This window comes from Schistocerca serialis, chromosome 4, assembly GCF_023864345.2.
Source record: "Schistocerca serialis cubense isolate TAMUIC-IGC-003099 chromosome 4, iqSchSeri2.2, whole genome shotgun sequence".
NCBI lineage: Eukaryota > Metazoa > Arthropoda > Insecta > Orthoptera > Acrididae > Schistocerca > Schistocerca serialis.
Window position 1 is genome coordinate 205,432,081 of NC_064641.1, and position 21,071 is coordinate 205,453,151.

General features: G+C 40.6%; 1 long non-coding RNA gene and 1 other non-coding gene across 2 annotated transcripts in view; both read right to left on the reverse strand.

Annotated features, from left to right (window-relative positions):
* LOC126474104 (uncharacterized) overlaps positions 1-20,836 on the reverse strand; it is a 417,917-nt gene extending 397,081 nt beyond the window's left edge. The window contains exon 1 of the long non-coding RNA XR_007586574.1: positions 20,717-20,836. This is a non-coding gene — a long non-coding RNA (uncharacterized LOC126474104). The remainder of the gene's footprint in view (positions 1-20,716) is intronic.
* Trnat-cgu (transfer RNA threonine (anticodon CGU)) lies at positions 4,784-4,858 on the reverse strand. Its single transcript has one exon. It is a non-coding gene; the product is annotated as a tRNA-Thr (tRNA).
* Positions 20,837-21,071: the final 235 nt, after the last annotated feature.

The window sequence follows — 21,071 nt, forward strand, 5'->3', positions numbered from 1 at the left end:
ATCATACCACAATCTGATTTAGCCACCTGTACTCAAATCTCACACACAGGTGTTTGCGAAAGGAGATAAACTCTTCAATACTTTATCGTAAATTATAGTGTGCATGATAATACCCCTTCATGGTTGCTGAAAATGGTTTCATTCTTGTTTTAACGGCCGGCCGGGTGGCCGAGCGGTTCTAGGCACTACAGTCTGGAACCGCGCGACCGCTACGGTCGCAGGTTCGAATCCTGCGTCGGGCATGGATGTGTGTGATGTCCTTAGGTTAGTTAGGTTTAAGTAGTTCTAGGTTCTAGGGGACTGATGACCTTAGAAGTTAAGTCCCATAGTGCTCAGAGCTATTTGAACCATTTTTTGTTTTTACGTGGCGGAACTAGAATGAGATCGATTAAGTTGAAAAAAAGCTGAATAATACTTCAAAATAATCACAAATACGTGGTAAGAGAAAGACAGACGTGTAATAGAAGTACTTTTAATCACGTGTAGAGCAATTTTAGAATGGTGTTGGGCATATGTGGTATTACAGCTTAAGAACAAAAGCATAATTAATATTTGCAGGTATTTAAATACTTAAAGGTGTATTGTGAAGGGGATGGGACCGGTTGTTCTTTATGGGCTTATAGTAGGAACCATCTCGGAATTTTCCTAAATTAACAAAAAGAAACCACAAATAGCCATTCTGATTAAAACAGGTACTTCATTTGGATTCCATTAGTGTACAAAACCGTTTATACGTTCTTGTTCAGAATGCTACAACTACTTCTATACTCCGAAAGCCACCGTCCGGTGTGTGACAGAGAGTACTTTTTGTACCACTGTCAACCCCCACAGCTCACCGCCGCCCCCACCGATTCCTGTTTTACGGTCGCGAATAATTCGCAGTTCTCGGCAAAAATGATTGCCGGGAAGCCTCCGTGAAGGCTCTAATTTCTTTAGTTTCATATTCATCAACTTTTCGCGAGAAGTACGCAGAAGTAATATATTAATTGACTCTACTAGGAAGGTGATGTGCGCTCTCGGAACTTTAACACTGGTTGGCACCCAGAACAATCTCAATGAAATGAATTCTTGCCGCGAAATCCTATGCCCATATATATTTCAAATTGTCTTGGGATCTTGCATACAGTTGTATTCACTTATTCGTAAAGTTTCGAAGTGCATCTAGTTAATTGGTATTCATCTGGTCCTGCAGCATCGTATATGTCATGTAGGTACATTATATACTGTGTTATGAGACCAAGATGCTGCTGTGTTTGATTATATTGTTTACTACTACAGCCCTATTTCAGCGTGTTTTCCATCTTCAGGTTATATCAGGCGACATCGCTGTCTCAGTTGTTGTCACACTACTGTAAAGGTTTGCTCCTTTCAAAACATCACTGACTGAGCTGTCAATATAGCTGTCACAAAACGTTATTATGAAATAAACTTTCATTATTCGACTGCTAATCAAATAACTGCAAATAACTGCTCCAGCAAAAGTTTAACATCTACTATAGCTCCGACAACATCAAAGAAGCAAACTTATACAATTTTGTTACAGCAACTGCGACATCGCTGTCACGTGGATATCAAGATACGAGGTGTGTTTCTTAAGTAAGTACCGTTTTGAAATTAAAAAAAGACGTGCTAAGATATCTCAATAATTTTATTTTTACATGAAAGCCTGTACCTTAATCTACTTTTCTACATAATTTCCGTCAATATTGAGGCATTTGTCATAACGTTGTACCAGTTTTGAATACCCTCCTCATACAAGGCTGCCGCATGACTTGTTAACCACTGCATCACGACGGTTTTCACTTCGTCATCGTCTTGAAGACGCTGGCCGCCCAGGTGTTTCTTCAAGTGCAGGAACAGATGGTAGTCACTGGGCGCAAGATCGGGGCTGTAAGGAGGATGATCTAGAGTTTCCCATCAAAAGATGTGATGAGATCTTGGGTCTGATTCGCCACATGCGGACAGGCATTGTCTTGCAGCAAAACGATGCCCTTGCTCAACCTGCCTCATCTTTTGTTCTGAATTGAACGGCGCAGATTTTGCAATGTCATACAGTAAGCTGCTGGATTGATTGTCTCATTACGAGACAGAAATTCCACAAGCAATACTCCTTATCTGTCCCAAAAAAAATCTGTGCACATGATTTTCCGGGCAGAAATTGTTTGCTTAAACTTAAAAAAAATGGTTCAAATGGCTCTGAGCACTATGGGACTTAACATCTTAGGTCATCAGTCCCCTAGAACTTAGAGCTACTTAAACCTAACTAACCTAAGGACATCACACACATCCATGCCCGAGGCAGGATTCGAACCTGCGACCGTAGCAGTCCTGCGGTTCCGGACTGAAGCGCCTAGAACCGCACGGCCACCGCGGCCGGCCGCTTAAACTTCACTTTTCTGGATGAATCTGAATGCCACCATTCCATGGACTGTTGCTTTGATTTTGGTGTCATGTAGGCCACCTATGTTTCATCGCCCGTAACAGTTTGGCTTAAGAGATCATCACCGTCGTTGTGGTACCGCTCAAGGAAAGTCAATGCACTGTCTAAACGTTGGTTTTGTGCACATCCGTCAACATTTTCGGTACCCAACGTGCGCACAATTTTCGGTAACTCAAGTGCTCGGTGACAATGCCATACAAAACACTACGAGAAACATTAGGAAAGTTATCCCGCAAGGAGGAAATCGTAAAGCATCTGTTTTCTCTCACCTTATTGTCCACTTCCTGCACCAAATTTTCATTAACGACCGAAGGACGCCCAATCCGTTGTTCATCATGCACATTTGTGCGGCCATCTTTAAATGCTCTCACCCACTTTCTTACCATTCCATCACTCAAAATGTTTTCTCCGTAAACCGCACAGATCTCACGATGAATATCCATCGCTTTTAGGCCTTTAGCACTAAGAAATCTTATAACAGCCCGTACTTCACAGTCGGCGGGACTCATGATTATCGGAGGCATCTTAAACCCTCAGTACACAACGTAAACGAGGAAGAATTAGACTGTAATGGCGTCAGTGCGTAGACAACATATGTAAGTACCCAGCGCACATGCGCAGAACGCCGACCGCAGCGCTGCGGCAGCGATGTGGAAAAACGGTACTTACTTAAAAAACACGCCTCGTATAATGAGAAGATGGCATTCACCCCAAAATAGGTCTGTAGTCATAAACAATATAATCAACTGCAACAGCATCTTCATTTCATAACACAGCATATAATGAATCCAGTTACTGTATTCAGTAAAGACAGAAAGAAAATATCTCTGTGAAAAACGACTGCAAATAATATACAGTTATACGTCCTCAGAACAATATAAAGTGTGATCTAAACTGCCGCTTAGCGAAAAAAATACGAGCTTATCGAGTATCGCAGTAGATTTGCTACTGGATTCATGAGTTTTCTGCAGGCAGAACCCAACACATCGCTCTTAATGGAACAAAATTGACAGACGTAAAGGTAATTTCCGGAGTACCCAAAGCAAGCATGATAGGAGCTCTACTGTTTACAATATAGATAAAATATCTAGCAGAAAGCGTCGGATGCCCTCTAAGGCTGTTCGCAGATGATGCGGTTGTGTATAACAAAGTAGCAACGCCAGAAGATAGTAACGATTTGCAGAATGACCTCCAGAGGATTGATGAATGGTGCAGGCTCAGGCAGTCGACCCTGAACGAAAATAAATGTAACATAATGCGCATACATAGGAAAAGAATCCACTACTGTATAGCTACACTATTGATGACAAACCGCTGGAAACAGTATCTGCTGTAAAATATCTCGGAGTAAGTATCCAGAAGCCGGCCGGTGTGGCCGAGCGGTTCTAGGCGCTACAGTCTGGAACCGCGCGACCGCTACGGTCGCAGGTTCGAATCCTGCCTCGGGCATGGATGTGTGTGATGTCCTTCGGTTAGTTAGGTTTAAGTAGTACTAAGTCCTAGGGGACTGATGACCTCAGAAGTTAAGTCCCATAGTGCTCAGAGCCATTTGAACCAAGTATCCAGAATGACCTCATAAAACATATAGAGGTAAACGCAGATGCCGGACCCAGATTCATAGGAATAATCTTAAGGAAATGTAGGTCATTGTGAAGGAAATGGCTTATAAGGCCCTTGTTCAACTGATTCTTGAGTATTGTTCATCTATCTTAGGTCACTACCACATATGGCTGACAGAGAAGATCTAACGCAGAGTGGCAAGTTTCGTCATGGTATCGTTTAGTCGGCACGAGAGCGTTACGGAGAAGCTCAACAAACTCCGTTGGCAGACGCTACAAGAGAGGCGTTGTGCATGACGGAGAGATTTGAGAGAGCATTTTCCAGGAAGAGTCGGATAACATATTATTTCCCCCCACATTCGTCTCGCGTAATGATCATGACGAGAAAATTTGAGAAATTAGAGTCAATACAGAGACTTGTGACAATTATCCTTCCCACTCACTATTCGCGAATGGAACAGCGATGGATGGCTTAGTTAGTGGTATGAAAAGTACCCTCCGCCACACACCATTAGGTGGCTTGCACAGTATGATGTAGATGCAGATGCATCCTTCATTGGTCCAAACATAGTCTTCTATTAAGTGGCAACGAGTTCAGCGGGCACATATATTTAACTGCCCCAACAGATGGATGCGGTGCAGCACTACCAACATAGAGGTCAGTTGAGCAGCGAGTTGTTTGATTGTCATCCATCGACCACCTCGAATGAGTATTGGAATTATATTAATACCTTCAGCTGCTGACGGGCGTTGATATATATCAACGGGGACAGGTGAAAATGTGTGTCCCGACCGGGACTCGAACCGGGGATCTCCTGCTTACGGGGCAGGCGCTCTATCCATCTGAGCCACCGAGGGCACAGAGGATAGTGCGACTGCAGGGTCTATCTCGCGCACGCCTACCGCGAGACCCACATTCTTACCTTGTATATCCACACACTACATTCGTAGGGTCCCACCCCAACACCCTCATTACTCGTGGAAGAGATTTTGACCAAGTCCCGTTAGAGTTCCGGAAATATGTGTGCATCCGCACAGAAGAAGGAGGTCATGACCGGTATTGCCAGAACTATATATTTATATGGATAAGGTGTCTGTTCTTTCGGACATGTACGATGAGGTATTTAGCGATGTGGATATCTGTCTGCCTAAGCAAAACACACCTGAGGAGGTGACTATGCAGGCAAGCAGCGAAGTAACGGTCATAACTGATTTCCAGATTGAACTAGTAGAAAGGAAAAACGATATGGAGGACAGAGACATTGGCGAAGCAGCGCAGCAGGAATCGCAAATATGGATTACGAGGCACTGAAAATCAAAATTGTGATAAAATGTTGGATACGGAAATGGCTTTTCACACTGGAATTGTAAAATGTGAAAATAATATTGCGAGAAAAAATAGTGGTATAATAGAGCGGCAGGAACAGCAAATAGGATTTGCATACGTTACAGGGGATCAAAAGGTGATAATAAGAGGGGAAAAATTAGTGAATCTCACGTTAAAAACATAAAATGCAAAACTATTGTCGAGAACCAGGTCATTAACAAAGCAACGCACCGAGAACGGGAACTAAGTGATTTACTGGGGATCGGGTTGGTGATAATCACAAGAATTTTCAAGAACGTAAGAGTTGTAAAAGATATAAGGATCTGAAGCATATCATTCAGGGACCAACGAATCACGGACCGCAAAACCGAGACACTAGTTGGAAAAACTGATTTTCTTCGCGTCTCATTCCCGAGGGTAGCAAGATAAATCGACGAGGAAACGGACTTGTAAAGGAAGGAGTTATGTTTGTGTAATGGTTCAAATGGCTCTCAGCACTATGAGACTTAACATCTATGGCCAACAGTCCCCTAGAACTTAGAACTACTTAAACCTAACTAACCTAAGGACATCACACAACACCCAGTCATAACGAGGCAGAGGAAATCCCTGACCCCGCCGGGAATCGAACCCGGTGTTTGTGTAATAATGTGATAGATAAGGTTCAAATGCCGGAAATGCATATTATTAGGAAGGGAGACAAATTTTGTAGCTATTTCAAGTGGCACAGCAGAAAAGAGAACGCACAAAAGTTACAAGAAAAAACTTATAATTTAGATAAGGAAGATATGCGGCTGAGTTTTAGTGTTTTATTCGAGGGAAGAGAAAGATAGTTCGAGTGTAAGTATGGAAAATTGTGTATCTAGAAGAGAGACAGCTGTGAAACTGCACGTGGTTGAGGTAGGTTGAATCAACGGAGGAAGCAGATAAGGAACTATCTAGTATATCAGTTTTAGTGATGTAGGTGATGTAAGGGTAGCGTCATCGATGCCGGGTTCGAAACCCACCACTGCTTAAATTTTGAATAAAAAATATCAGCTATAGCAGCCTAAAACTTCCAGCATAAGAAGTCACCCTCATTCTGCAAACGGCTTTGTGAAAGTGGAAGGAGGAACGGACAGAGGTTCAGTGTACTCTCTTGTCCTTGGTGTGGGAAACTTCCCTTAAAGGTAGATGAATCAACAATCATCAACGGCATGAGAATGCAGAGGGATAGTGGGGGGTAGTGGAGTGAATGGAAAGAAGACAAGGATTTCTGGTCAGGCGAATAAAGGATAACATCAACAGCAGCAGAAAATTAAATAACGGGAGTAGATATGATATGATAAGGCAGGACAGCGAGTGAGATACTGTGAACGGTTCAGTGATAGGATTGTTCTCATTAGAATCGACAGAAAATCACCACAGACACCAATAGTTCAGGTATACATGCCGACATCGCAAGCAGAAGTTGGAGAGATAGAAAAAGTAAACGAGCATAATAAACGGATGATTAAGTATGTAAAGGAAGATGAAAATCTAATAGTCATAGGGGATTGGAACGCGGCTGTAGTGGACGGAATGGAAGGAAGTATTCCTGGAGAATATTGGCTTGATAGCAGGAATGAAACAGGAGAAAGACTAATCGAGTTCTGCAATAACTTTCAGATGATAATAGCAAATACTCTGGTCAAGAATCATAAGAGGAGGAGGTATACTTGGAAAAGGCGGGACATTCCTGGTAGATTATATCATGGTGAGACAGAGATTCAGAAATTAGGTATTAGATTGTAAGGCCTACCCAGGAGCAAACCGAAATCACAATTTAATAAGGATGAAAAGTAGGTTGAATTTAAGAGACTAGTCAGGAAGAAACAATATGCAAAGAAGTGGGATCCGGAAATAATAAGGAATGAAGAGATACGCTTGAAGTTGTCTCAGGCTATAGATACTGGCGTAATCAACAGCCCTGTGAGGCAGCTCATTTGAAGTTTAATGGTCGTCTCTAAAAAGGGCAATCGCTGAAGTTGGAAAGAAAAACATGGGTACAAAGAAAGTAACTGTGAAGAAACTATGAGTAACAGAGGAAATACTTCAGTTGGTCTACAAAAGAAGGAAATGCAAAACTGTTCGGCGAAACTCAGGAATGCAGAAATACAAGGCACTTACTAATGCAATAAACAGGAAAGTTGATGATTTGTTATATGACGATCAATTTGGCTTTAGTAAACATAAAGGAACCAGAGAGGCAGATCTGATGTTGCGGCTTTTGATGGAATCAGGACTGAAGAAAAATCAAGACAAGTTCACAGGATTTGTCGACCTGGAAAAAGAGATCTATAACACAATGTAGAAATTCCGAGAAAAATATGGGTAGGCTGTAAGGAAAGACGGGTAATATACAATCTGTACAGAAACCAAGAGGGAATAATAACACTGAAAGACCAAGAACCATGTGCATGGATTAAGAAAGGTGTAGGACAGGGATGTAATTTTTCCCCCCTGTTGAAGAACTAACGACGGAAATAAAATAAAGGTTCAAACGGTGGTTAAAATTCGAGGTGAAGGGATATCACTGTTAAGATTGGCTATCCTCAGCGAAAGTGAAAAAGAAATGCAGAATCTGTTGAATGGAATGAACAGTCTAATGGGAACAGAATATGGGTTAAGTGTAAATGAAAGTGAACCGATGACTCTTGACGGGAACATAAATTATGAGTGGATGTTGTAGGATGGATGTGAGGACAATGTTGTTGATGAGACGTCAGTCATTGTAAGGCAGGAGCATATTCACTTTTGGAGGGAAAATAATAAAGTAGCAGGGAGTCTGAGAAGAGGAAATGTATAATGGAGACAGAGGTAAATGCCAACTTGTCTGAAAGCGAGTGTGTGTTTGGTGAGGTACGACTCAGTAACGGCAAATTTTATATTGCAGACGGTGGATTATTAGAAAGAAATTGCTGTGAAGGCGGCATAGCTATGATATCGTCAGCTGGAGATAATGCATCGGTAGATGGAAGAAGAATTGTCATAAAGTTTTTAATGTATCTCAGGATACTGTTGGAGTTTTTAGCTGGAAAGATTGTGTCGTATCGGTGGTGTAAGTTACTTGTAACTAAAGAGGGATGAAGATGAAGTTTTACATGATGTAGATGAGTGCCAGAACATTATAGCTACTGGAATTGAGAACAGTGAAAAAGAGTTCAGTACAGTGGGTGGATGAGGGGGAGGGTGGGGCGGACATTTATTTGGATGAAGAAGAAGTTTCAGTGAACATGTTACATCGATCTGTAGAAATTAAGTTATCCTTGAGGCATGGCAGTCTCTTCGATAAGCCGGCCGATATGACTGAGCGGTTCTAGGCACTTCATTCCAGAACCGCGCAACTGCTACGGTCGCAGGTTCGAATCCTGCAGCGGGCATGGATGTGTGTGATGTCCTTAGGTTAGTTAGGTTTAAGTAGTTTCTACGTCTAGGGGACTGATGACTTTAGATGTTAAGACCCATTGTGCTTAGAGCCGTTTGAACCATTTCTCTCTTCGATAATGGTAGAAGTTGACGAAATGAATTAAAACTTGTCATGGCCAGGACTTGAACTCAACGTTTCTTGCTTGTTAGAAAAATGTGCTACCCATTACACCGCCAAAGCAGAGTAGTAACACAGCTGCATGGGTTACTGTAGTCCAATGCCAAGTTACAAAAAGGGCAGAACAATATAGTGATGGGAGATAGGAACTTACGTTAGTACGGAGTGTATGGCAAGGAGGAGAATAATAATTCCGTTAATGATTGGACTCCATATTGTAACATCTGAAAAAATTATTACCTCATTTACGGGCACTGTAAAAATGTAAAGTGGCAAGAGGTCATCAGGAAATGATGAAAGAAATGGGTGCAGAGAAACCGCTTTGACGAATTATTTGCTGAAGGAGACCACTTTGAGAAATGGTTTGTAGTTAGGATAAGTACTTTAAATGCGGAAGAGAGAGGATGGGATATTGAGAACGATCTGTTAAGGGAGAAGTGTCTGGATAAGGAAAAAATGAGAATGTGCGACCATCCATAGAAATCGATTTTGTGACGAGAAAATATATGCGCTTATTGGTTCTGGAAGCAATGTATCATCTGTGTCGGAAGGTAAGTAAATATGCATAAGAAAGCGAAATTGATAACTTTTCCAGTCACTGGTTTGAAAATTAGAACTGCAACAGGTGGTTTGAACAAGCATGTAAGAGAAGAAATGTTGGGAGAATTTCAAAGTGACAGATTGAAGCTTAGAATGAGTCGTTTTACTGTCAAAGTGTAAGTAAAAAATATTGTGTTGTGCACTGATTTTATGATGAGGCATAAAGCGGTGCTAAATTATAAGAAAAAATAGTTAAAATTTGAACGAGAGAGTCCAAAAGGAAGAATAAAATCAAACAGAGTGCTAAGTGGCGAACAGCGATTGGCCCAGTTGCATGTACAATTATCCCGGAAGCAGTTACAGAAGAGCTGTTCCACTGACGAAATCTGTATGTAATGCATACATCATTATGCGTAAAATAATTAAATGTTACACATTTATTACAGTAAAATTTTAGTGGAACATTTATATTCTATATTATGGCGGAGTTAATGGTACTAAAAGACACAAAAAGAGTAAGTAGGCGCTCAAAATTCCGTGCCACAATATAGTTAGAAAAAGTCAGTGTAATTCTCGGTGCTTGAAGTTCGATGAGATGGCAAAAATTTGTTTATTTAAAGAAAGAAATTTGTACATCGTATATAAAGGCAATTGTAAAGGCGGAGTTTTAACTATCATGTGTTTCATTTTGGATGGGTTTTCGTTTGCTAATGTGTTATTGACGTTAATGGTAGGATTACATGTAAACAAATATTCGAAAAAGAAATTAATTAGATGGTAAACTGGGATTGCATAGAAGAGAATGTGTTGTGTACAGTGCAACCTATTTGCCATTCAAAGATAGTTTAGTAGGGTGCATCAAGCTTAGAATCATTTATTAATGTTGTACAATTACACAGTTTAAAGGGTAGTATTATTTCCTTGCTGAGAGTAGCGAAACGTAGTAACACGAAAGCCACGATTTCTTGTGAGAATTTCGCACAAAGTCAAGGGTATTTTGCCAAATCTGTAAGTTTGTTTGCATTATTCCTTTGTACTGTATATGTACCGGTTCCACTGAGGACGGCGTTTAGAGCATGACCGATAAGGATTCGTTGTACAAGGAGTGTTCGATAAGTAAAGCAGCAGTTCTTTTATTTCTGAAAGCAAGTTGGTTTTATTCAATATTCCCCATTCTCCTGTCTACAGAATCCTATTTTACAGCATAATCTCCGTACATTGCGACGGCCTTATGCCACCTTACTGGGAGGGCTTGTATGGCCGCATGGTAACACTCTGCTGGTCGACTTCTGAACCAACGTCTTGCTATATCAATAACCTTCCCATCATCTGCGTACTGCTTTCCGCCAAGTCCATATTTCATGAATCAAACTGGTGGAAGGTGCGAGATCCAAGCTGCAAGGTGGATAAGGAAAAACAATCCAATGAAGTTATGTGAGCTCCTCTCGGGTGCCTAGATTTGTGTGGTGGCTTCCATTGTTGTGGAGAAGGAGAAGTTCGTTAGCATTTTTGTGGCGACCAACATGCTGAACTCGTTTTTCAGTTTCCTGAGGGTAGTGCAGTATACTTCAGGGGACATCGCTGCACCACGAGCGAAGACAGCAAACAGAATAATCCCTTCAGAGCCCCAGAAGCGCACCGCCACGACGCTAATGGCTGAGGGAGCAGCTTTGGGCTTTTTATTTGGTGGAGAGATAGTGTGGCTCCACTCCATGGATTGCCATTTTCTTTTCAGTTCGAAATGATGAACCGACAATTCATCGCCTGTCACGATTTTCAATAAAAAATTATCACGGTCGGCCTCGTAACGCGCAAGGAATTCCGCACAGATGGTCCTTCGCTTTTCTTTATGGTCTTGTGTTCGACGGCGAGAAACCCAGCGGGCTCATACCTTTAAGTAGCCCCACCGGTGGACGAGTGTGTCAGCAGTCAGCGCTGCCATAGAGACGTCCAATTGAGCAGCAAAGTGTTTGATTACGCTCTTTCGATGACCTTGAATGAGTGTGTCCCCACGTTCCAGTATTACAGCAGTCACAGCTGTGTGCGGCCGGCCGGCACACAGGAAATTAGAAAGGTTTGCACTTCCTCACCGCCATGATGGCAGACGCCTCTCACAACGAATCGTCGTGAATTTGTTGACTGACGGGCCTCACAGGTCTCCATAGATATTCTGCAAGCGCCTATGAATATCTTCGATGCTCTTGTTTAACGACAAAAGGAATTCAATGACAGACAGCTGCTGCACTAGTATAAGTCTTAGTCATAGAAAAGGGGAATTTTGTTAAAATTCAGTAAAGGAGGGGTTGGGCGATGAAGTCTGGGGCTGTTGGCAGTGTGTAGTAATAGTCGATAGCCAGTAGGCCAGGCAGAGTAAACGAGCCACAGAGCTGCAGCAGCGTATTGCAAGTACGATTTGTTTGGTGTGAAGCAACGGCGAGGCAGGGAACTGCAGCATTACTTTAAGTTATTGCGATGTATGAGGTGAGGCAGTAGGCCAGAGACAGGAAGCTGATGTTTAAGTGGCTGACATATGGGAATTTACCCTGCCACAGTTTCTGTCCTGCCTCAGGCATGGATGTGTGTGATGTCCTTAGGTTGACCCCAGATGTTAAGTCCATAGTGCGCAGAGCCATTTCTCAAGCAAAGTTTCTGTCACTCTCTGACACTACATCAGAAGCGGGGGAAAAAGCATATAAATAGTCAGGCACTTTTAGGTTGAGGGGTGTGCCAGGTCAGTTGAGAGTCGGGCCGGACCTGTGCTGGTCTACGCTTATAGATGCCATTCTGGCAGCGATATTGTAAATATTATATGTAAACTTGTACTTTATTCCTGTGTACTTGTTCGGGCTGCGTGCGGTAGCGTTCTCGCTTCCCACGCCCGGGTTCCCGGGTTCGATTCCCGGCGGGGTCAGGGATTTTCTCTGCCTCGTGATGGCTGGGTGTTGTGTGCTGTCCTTAGGTTAGTTAGGTTTAAGTAGTTCTAAGTTCTAGGGGACTGATGACCATAGCTGTTAAGTCCCATAGTGCTCAGAGCCATTTGAACCATTTTTTTGTTCGGGCTGTATTCCGCCTCCGGGGACACAACACTGAGGTGGGACAGAGTGGCAGCCGGGTACTTTGCATGGTCTGCCTAAAGGAGGGCAGTGACAACAGCCTGCAGCGGAGCGAGGATGGGCCACGTTCACTTCCCACCTGGCATACTGGGGTCCAGGCGAGGCGTGCACCGCAGGAGGCGTGGTAGCTTTGAAGCAGTGTCAGAGACGGCGGTGGGTGTTGGCAACTGGCAAGCATCACTAGTGGCAAGTTGTGGCACCGCATCCAGGAGGGCGCGGGTTCGAGTCTGGTCCTGTCGTGGGAGCAGCGGCGGCCCGAGGGTCATGGGTGACCAGTACATCCACCTTCATCCCATGGTCGGACATAGCAGGCCAAACAGGGAAGAGGGCGGTCGGAATAGTCTCTAGAATCAGGCAGGCAGCTACATGATGCAAGACACGAATCCTCGATGGGCGGCGACTGGCGCGAGTGCAGCTGACTTCCAGCTGAGCGGCCTTGATGATGGAGCAATGGCGTCGGCTTACCAGGAGTTGCGATGACAGCTGGATTCGTGGAACAGTGCTGTGGGCAGCACACCGACACTCCACTGCACCCTTCTAAGTACTGTAAATTATGTGAATAAAGGAATACTTCTGAATACGATGGTATCACAGTGCTCTGCCCTTGCCACTATTGAACTTGCTCGGCCTCCTGACGAAAAGTAGCACGGGGGGTCCCAACTCCTGCTCGACCATTTGGAGTTCCGGGTTAGATCAGCGACATGCAACAACACAGTTCTTGCTTGAAAAGCACCTTCATTACAGATATCATTTTTAAGGCTACATACAGCACTGCTACCTAACGAACTGTAGGGGCTGAAGTGGGAATACTCCGCAATATCCCACAACAAATTATGTATTTTTTCAACCGAAATTGTCTAAGAAGTGCTGCATTACTTTTTGAACACCACTCGTAGCACATCGCAAAGAAATTTCAGGAATACATCTGTCTAGATAATATATTTAAGTGATTTACTTTACAAGATAATAGGTAAATTAAGCTTCAGATTTGCTGTTGCAAATGTAAAATGCTAGCACATTGTAACCTCTCCGCAACAATAATGTTTAATAAAAAATGTGAAATGGAAATGGAGCCAAGCTTAAACTCCGCACACAAAAATTAATGAATGATAATGGCCTAAATGTAAACTCCCCACAAAAATTAAGGAATGAAGATTGATCACAAACCCACAATAACATTAATTAGATAATGAACCATGAACCGTATCTAACATCCCAACAGAAATAATTAAACCTGATAAATTTTATAAGGACAGCAGCGCTGACCTTCAGCCCTGTATTCTGAATAAAAAAAGCAAAAATCCTTACCTCAATAAAAAACTGCATCTATATCTGCTCTTATCTATCGACACGGCTTCGTGCAATGCTGGCGTATATTAAATTTTGATTCTTGGAGGGAATGCATGGGAAATATTCTTTAAATTGAAATGAATGTTTTTCTATAAAAGAGTTACTTCATAAAAAATTATTATTGGGGCATTTTTTGAACAAATTAATTACAATTAACATTCATTACTAGATGTGCGCAATGCTGCGTCTTTACCTTCTGCAACAATACATATCGTCCCGAATCGTGACCAGAGTCGCGAGAAGAGCACGCCGCCGACGCATGCCGACTTCTGCTCAGTACAACCGTCCACTCGCTACTAAAGCCGACGACTACTACTGCACACTCGCGCATACTAGCACTGTTCCTGCCGACTCGCTACGCGCAACTGACTGTCGTCTCGCGGGGTCAAGCGCAGACTAGCAACGATAAATAACTCTCTGGTCAGAGATTCTGTCATGCCTCGCCATTGCTGGTAATGAATACATACGTGTTTCATAACCCTCCACTGGAGGGGCAAAAATTTGGCAGCGATGGTGAGTCATTTGGACTTGCCATGAGCAACAAATTTTTGTTAACTAACTAACTTTACAATCACAGAATATACAGATATATAGGTGTAGAACATGAAGTAAATATAGTGCACATGCACCGAGTACAGAACATATCAGGTAATGACAAAATATATATACAATGAATACAAAACAAATTAACAAATGACATAAGTGCATATGCACTGTAGTTCAGAACATATCAGCAAATCAAAAAATGTATAGGTCATGAATACAAATCATGTTAGCAAAAATGATTTTCACTATGTTACAAGAATTAGGATAGGATAGGGAAGGATTGCATCATGGTTGTAGCACTTTAGGTTGCACCCAGCTGCACTGAAAGTCGCTATCTTTCTACAGAAGCACAACACCAAGTGAGACAATCTGAAGTTCTTTTCCCAGAAGTATTAATCAGCGTAGCCAAGACTCTGAAATGTCGTAGTAATATTCCATGTTATCGTTTTGGTAGTACATTAGGTACACCAAACAGTGGGACCATTAGAGCATCTCCATCTCTCACGGTGGTGGACAGCATGTCGTGTCAACACCACGTTCTTGTAAGGTACACCAACGTAGAATTAGCACAAAAACCAAATATAGTGCTCCATGATCATGAGGGTATACAGGACAAACGGATATTGCAGTAATTTCAGGTAATTAGGTCAGAAGGTGAAGGACATTAAGTCACATACTAGTCTTCATTGAGAATTACACTAATAGTTGGTGGCACTCATTGCCCAGTTATTGAACACTTCTGTACCATGTATGTAGTATTACAGTATAATGTTCATGAGTTGTTTTACAGAGAACATTTGCACTCATTGCCTAATTATAAACCATCAGAAGTCATCATTGAAAACAGGAGGTAATAAATGACATAGTATCACAGAATAATGTTCATGAGTCGTTTTACAGAGACCATTGGCACTCATTGCCTAATTATAAAGCATTATATATATATATATATATATATATATATATATATATATATATATATATATTAAGCAATGCATTGCGTTGGGTAATTACTGAAGAATGAAAATATTTGCTTTTGAGTTGTTGCTGCAAATGAAGATGTGTAACGTCATTCGTCATGAGTCAGCTGTAGCAAGATTATGAAACAAGTAGAGTATATGTAATCACATTCATAAATGACATAGGTTTAATGAACAACTGCTTATAGCACGTTAATTTCATAAATAATTTCTCCTGCAAAATACAAAAAATGAATTATTAAACTGAAAGAAGAAACACATTTTATGCTGAAAAGTAGTGAACTTCGAATTAACAGGTAGTGAAATGTGTATAAATAAATGTGTTCCCTAGCTGTCCTTACCAAAACCTTCAGTCATCATACTATGCAATATAACACATACTGTCAAAACGAACTGCAACAAATACTTAAATAACTACATAGCATCTCTTAACTGACAGCAAATATATAAACTTCATCATTATTTTCATCTGCAAAGAAAAACTTCATTATCCATATCATCATAACTCCAATATTATCATCACCTGTAAAGAAAAACTTCATTATCCATAGTAGCATATTCTTCATCATTATTCATCACCATTAATTATCATTTGCAAAAAAAATCACTTCATTACTCATTACGCAACTATTCCTTATTTCTAGCATATTTCATCACTAAAACTAAGATGTGTAGTTCTGTCTGACAGCCTGCATCAATCGCCTTGTATTCAGAAAGAAAAAATTAGGTAAGACTGCTATTCTACGATGTGTATAGTATATTCTTGTCAATGCTTGTTAATCCTGATCCATTTACTCGTCATCACGAAGTATTGTATCCTCTTTCGTTCATTCCGCAGGTGAAATTCCCATTTCTGTTTAATTTATTTCGTTTATACGTTATTTCTTTCTGTAAATGATGAACAAAGATCAATGCCTTGCATTTAATTCATGTACCCATTAGATAAAAACTGGTTTATAGTAGCATAATTGAGCATACAGCATAGCATCACAGAAAACGTAATATGTCAAAAACATAGTGTTCAGAGGCAAAAATGTACCCAGTGTATCACAATGTAGCAGCAAAAAAAAAAAAAAGTAAAGTAGTCACGATGTTGAGATATCATAAGGCAAAATGTCAAAGTCAACTGGTGTTTGCTATATCTTAACTATTTCATAGTGCATACAAACAAAACAGGAAAACAATCGTACATACATAAAAACGATGACAAGAAATGTGACTTTCTTTGCGTTCAGCTTGTATGTTGTGTAGTTAATAGAGGCGAGAATTAAATACTTTACTGGAGAGAGAATTTAATAAAATTAATATGTCACTAGATAAAATTGCATAATTATTCATAAGATACGTAAGTTTATCTGGAAAAATGTGAACGGTCTGATGTGTAACGACAAGAAGAGCGACCTGCTAACCTTATCTTGCCGGGCACTTGCCAAGAAAAATACGACAATCATCAGTAAGTAGTCACATAAATATAATTGCATAAATGGTCATAAAATGTGTAAGTTCATCTGGAAAAATATGCACGGTCTGATGTGTAACGACAAGAAGAGCGACCTGCTATCTTTACCTTGCCGGGCACTTGCCAAGAAAAATACGACAATCATCAGTAAGTAGCCATGTGAATATAATTGCATTAGTGGTCATAAAAATTAGCAAATGCCATTACAGCATGTTAAATCATAAAGTATCTTCATTCAATAAAAGGTTTGATATTCGATATGTGGTGGTTTCCTTTGGTTTTTCCGGTTCTCAAAGTTTCGACGTGTACAACATTGGGGTGAGGAATACTGCGAATCCGATATGGACCTGCGTATAGAAGTTCAAATTTACTGCACCTACCTTTTATTCTATTGGATAAATAGTGTGTACGTACTAATATCTTCTGTCCAATGTGAAAGTCACGGCGTGTACAAACCTGTTTTTGCTGTCTTCTCCGGCGCTCTGCAGCACGTTTGATGTTGTTCAGCGCAATGTCAATTATTTCATGGTGTCGTAGTCGACGAGATGTAGGAAACTTTACTAATTCTTTAATTTTGTTAGTGGTTCTACATTTTTCAGTATAACAGACGGAGATAGCATAGTGGATTCATTTGGTATGGAATTAATTACATCAGCATGTTTCAAATAGCGTTATCGTGAACAAGATTCTGCGTGTCAAAAGTATTGTTTGCATTACTGGAATATGCAACCTGTACTGTATTTAATCAAATTCTATTTGGCGTGTTATTATTTTCAGGAGGATGCTGCGGCATTTCAACTATTTGTACTGTCCTATTATTTCTTCCAGACGTATTTGTTGTGGCGGATGTTCTTACTGCTGATAAGATAGACTGTTATTAAATGTACGCTGAAAATTGTGCTCATTAATTTTATGTCTGTCATGATAGTCATTTCTATACGGTGCATTGCGATAGGAATTGAAATAGTGTGTTTTCTGTACGTTGTTATTTCCTTGTTGCTTTGCATTACTATTTGTTGGAGCTGAGACTATACGTGCACGCGGCGAAACATTAAAGCTTGGTTGACCAGGCACACTGCATTGTTGGTTAGGTATGCTAACCGGCTGGCTTTCATGCTGTTGCGGAGAAAAACCTCTATTGTTACCAAAATGTGGTCCCTGTTGCTAATAATTTTACACATACTGATGATTAAAATTTTATCTGTTATTAAAGTTACGGCGATAGTTGTCATTTCTTAAGCGTCTAATGATAACTGTCCCTTTCGGTAAAATTTGTTGTATCAGGTTTTCTTTACACTATTCTTAATCCTAGGTAGAGCAATAGTTAAAGAGCTGTTTTGATAGATATAAAGGATAGTAGAAGAGAAGGCAGCAGTGCAGAAAACTAAAGATGAAACAGCACTACTATGGCTCGGGGCCCTGTGCACGCTACGGTACATATTCATTAAAGCGTAATGAATTCCCTGAGATCATTTACGCGCTACAAATAAATTTCAGCTTTTGCGTTACACGCAATGGCGGTAAAAATTCACAAACAAATTGTTGTGTCCATGCCAGTTGTAGTTTCTGTATTACAGGCAATGCGGTTAAAAATACAAAAATAAATTGAAGTATCCAGTTCAAAGCGTGTACCTGTGCTCTGTCATTATTAAGTTCCTTAGATTTTCTTACGGATAAAAATTTCTGATAATCAACTTTCTCGTCACTGAATGTGTGAACAGGTTCACGATTACATAAGAATTTGTTTGTCTGTGTCATTTCGGATTTTAAGTCGTGTAGCTTTTCGGATTTTAAGTCGCATACTTTCTGTAAATTATCCAAATTACACTGGCTGTGTGAGTGTGACAAATACTCGCAACGTGGCGTATGCTGTGACGTGTTAGTGAGTGAAACAATTTTAATTTCTGTCACTTTAAAACATTCGTCAATTTGATTGTTCTGTTGTTCACATTTCTTATCGATTTCCGTATCCACAGTGTGTGAAAGTTCTGGTGACTTTAAATTAAACTCGTCGTGTAACTGTGTCGCATCTTCAGAACATTCATCTCTAACTAATTCTGTTGTCGCTAAGGCAAAAACATTTTTCATTTCTGTTACTTTAATACGTTCGTCAATGTGGCTGATCTGTTGTTCAAATTTCTTATCGACTTCCGTATTCAGAGTGTGTGAAACTTCTGGTGACTTTAAATTAAACTCGTCGCGTAACTGCGTTGCGTTTTTAGGACATTGTTCAGCGACTGCACTAATTTCGTCTCTATGTGATTCTGTTGTGGCTGCATGTCTATTATCTAATTCTTGTGCAACAGATCTAGTTTTTTCACTACTTTCCCAAGCATGAGCCTTATTTTCTTCACATAATTGTTCTTTCGTGTCGTGACGTTGCACAGTAACAGCTGTAATCTGTTCACTAACTTGTTTGTTCTTTTCGTTAAGGTTGTCGTGTTTTTCATTCGACTGTTTGCAACTTTCATACCACTGTTTGACTATTTCAATAAGTTGTTTTTGGAATAGTTGTCAAGTATTTCATTAAGTGGTTTATTCGATTCATTAAGGTTATCTTGTTTTTCATTTACCAATAATGCCACAACTTGATCCAAGCCAGTATTACCTACTCTATTCTCTGTACTGTTTGATGGTGTACCTGCAATTGTCACGTTTTGTGTATCCATTTGGATATTTTGTGATTCTTGAAAAGGTTTGCTAATCGGATGTGCACTGTTAGTCACTATATCAGAATTAAATAACTCTGTCGTACTCTGATTACACTGTTCATTTTCATTAGAAAAATTTATCTGTTTGTCACGTAAATCTTGCAAACCGGGTGTGTCAAGCTGGGCAGCGCTCATTGCAACAGAACGCCCCGCGTCATCAATTGTCGTTAAATTAACAGAGGACACAATTGAATTTGTTTGTTCATCGTTAAGATAAAAATCATTATTAGTCGTCGGTACGCACTGATTTTCCGTAAATGGAGGATTGTCATCATTACACTGCGTGTTGCAAGTACTATTGGTCAAGTTGTTTAAGTCGGCTATTTCACTCATTATACATCGCGATGTACTGTTAACAGTTTTCCGCGGCATTTTTCACTAATCAAAATTATTTACAAATAAAACAAAGACAATGCAAGATGCAACAAACACAAATACAACAAAGAGCAACAAATTGCCGATGATCTGTGGAAGAAAGAGTGACAAATTAGTAAATAATGCGTTGTGCCAGATGCAAACTATTATTAAGTGAATAAGAGCAGATATGTGACTACTTCTCAGAAGATTCACAAAGAAATACGATCCTGGTTCGGATGTCGCCAAGTGTAACCTCTCCGCAACAATAATGTTTAATAAAAAATGTGAAATGGAAATGGAGCCAAGCTTAAACTCCGCACACAAAAATTAATGAATGATAATGGCCCAAATGTAAACTCCCCACAAAAATTAAGGAATGAAGATTGATCACAAACCCACAATAACATTAATTAGATAATGAACCATGAACCGTATCTAACATCTCAACAGAAATAATTAAACCTGATAAATTTTATAAGGACAGCAGCGCTGACCTTCGGCCCTGTATTCTGAATAAAAAAGCAAAAATCCTTACCTCAATAAAAAACTGCATCTATATCTGCTCTTATCTATCGACACGGCTTCGTGCAATGCTGGCGTATATTAAATTTTGATTCTTGGAGGGAATGCATGGGAAATATTCTTTAAATTGCAATGAATGTTTTTCTATAAAAGAGTTACTTCATAAAAAATTATTATTGGGGCATTTTTGAACAAATTAATTACAATTAACATTCATTACTAGATGTGCACAATGCTGCGTCTTTACCTTCTACAGCAATACATATCGTCCCGAATCGTGACCAGAGTCGCGAGAAGAGCACGCCGCCGACGCATGCCGACTTCTGCTCAGTACAACCGTCCACTCGCTACTAAAGCCGAACGACTACTACTGCAGACTCGCGCATACTAGCACTGTTCCTGCCGACTCGCTACGCGCAACTGACTGTCGTCTCGCGCGGTCAAGCGCAGACTAGCAACGATAAATAACTCTCTGGTCAGAGATTCTGTCATGCCTCGCCATTGCTGGTAATGAATACATACGTGTTTCAACGTCAATAACTGGTGTAATTCTCAGAATGATGAATGAAAGCACCGAAAGATGCTTGCATTGCTTTGTACAG